The 1,862-nt window shown below is 32.9% G+C and overlaps 1 long non-coding RNA gene across 1 annotated transcript; it reads right to left on the bottom strand.

Moving 5' to 3' along the window:
* Positions 1–1,542: 1,542 nt before the first annotated feature.
* On the bottom strand, positions 1,543–1,862 carry LOC147818626 (uncharacterized). Its single transcript, XR_015437811.1, has 3 exons — positions 1,808–1,862; positions 1,685–1,731; positions 1,543–1,581 (listed from the first exon to the last, which is right to left on the bottom strand). It is a non-coding gene; the product is annotated as an uncharacterized LOC147818626 (long non-coding RNA).

Raw genomic sequence — 1,862 nt, 5'->3', positions numbered from 1 at the left:
TAGTATAGTATGGCATAAAAATGTCAAAAAAAAATTCATAGTATATTAAGGCATAAGAGGTCACAAAAACGCCATACTATGCAAAGGAATGAAATTACATAGTAAAGTAAGGCATAAAAATGCCATAAAATGTCAAAGTATGGTATGGCACAAAAATGTCTAAAAGTATCATAGTATAGTATGGCATAAAACGTCAAAAAAATTTTATGGTATATTAAGGTGTAAAAAATAAACAAACAAACTAACTAACAAAAAACAAAAAAATACAAGAACTCCATGACATTACTCAGAAAATGTTTTTATTGTTTTTTTCATGACAAACTGAAAATACTCAAAGCATAGACAGTCATATTTTTTGCCATTCTTTGTCTAATTTTGTTTAAAAAATAACCCAACATGATACATACAGAGAAAAATTTAGAGAAAAAAAACAATGACACACATTAAAATAATTCACCCCAAACCTTTTATATTTAAACTCTCAGTTTGCACATATAAGCCCATCATCTGTCATATTCATGTCTAACCATTTAGCTGTGCAAATAAAAGAAAAAAAAAATCAACAAAACCTTCAATCTCCCTATTTCATATTATAAATCTACCATTTACAACATCTTAGGCACATTTTGAACCCCTAGCAGCTTTGCCCAGGTTCTGGAAAGATGAGTAGAATAAATCTAATCTTGAAAGAATTACAACAACATTTAAACAACAGAATCTGTGTCTTTAAAAATGCAGCAAAGTGTGCCCTTTATAATTTCAGTGGGTTTGCTTGACCCATGTTTCTTAATAAAAAACATTCAATATCTACATGAAAATAAGGAATGAAACAAATACAATGGAAGATACAAAATGCATCTAAAAATTTAACTATTCTTCACTGAGAACACATTTCTTTGTATGTTGCTTAAGAGATTTTTAAAAATATTTTCATATATTCCATAAATCCATAAAGAAAATAGTAAAATGAATAATATGCAAATAACTGAAGTTTTAGGAGCTTAATTTCCCTAAGGTCATGAAGTCCCACTTTTCATTAATGATTTGATAGAAAGCATCTTCGCTTCTTCTGCCGGCTGAGCTCACAAATCTGAGAATCTCCCTCATCTGGTCTTGTGGGGTTGTCAAAGCTCGCAAAGCATTGTAGGTCTCATTTGAGATCAATCCCTCATCCATGAGCTTGTCCAGGATGGCTCTTGTATCATGTACTCCATTAATTAGAACTGTGCGATGGCGATCCACAAAATGCTGACCTGAGGCAATCAACATAAAAGCAATGCATGACAACTGCATGACCTGCCTTAGACTGAAGGTAATTTTGTGAAAGAGAAAACAAATGACTGTATGAAGGAACATACAAGAGCAAATTTGGACTAAGACAAAATGTCTTTGTCTCTTTTTATTTGGTGCAAACAGCATCATTAGTCATATAAAACAGTGCAGTGATTACGCTGAAATTAGACATCTAGCTTCTCCGTTCACATGTGATGTGCATTGAAATGAATTACCTAAGATAAAATTTACCTATAGGTATGATCCTCATCCACTTCATTGACTTCCGGTCTAAGTGGAGTCCTGTTTCTGAAGACAATATTTTTTCAATCAGCAGCTGTGATTATTGGATTTTCCATTTTTCAAAATGAATAAATCACAATACAACAAACCACAAAAACAAAAAGCTTACCATTGCACTGCCATCATTTCCAGAAGGCGTCAACATCCCAGAGGACCCTTTTAAAGCACAACAGTAAAGATGAAAGGACTAGTACACCCAAATGACAACACATTTTTTTCTTACTGTACTTACCTTTAGTGGTATCTGGGCAGGCAGACAGGTTGGGTTTTACTTCTCCAGGTTTTGA

This window comes from Seriola lalandi, unplaced genomic scaffold (assembly GCF_002814215.2).
Source record: "Seriola lalandi dorsalis isolate HSWRI2012SDOR001 ecotype SW California unplaced genomic scaffold, Sedor1 jcf7180002054549, whole genome shotgun sequence".
NCBI classification, from domain to species: Eukaryota; Metazoa; Chordata; class Actinopteri; order Carangiformes; family Carangidae; genus Seriola; species Seriola lalandi.
Note: the sequence above shows the minus strand (reverse complement) of the source record. Positions and strands in the feature narration are given on the sequence as shown.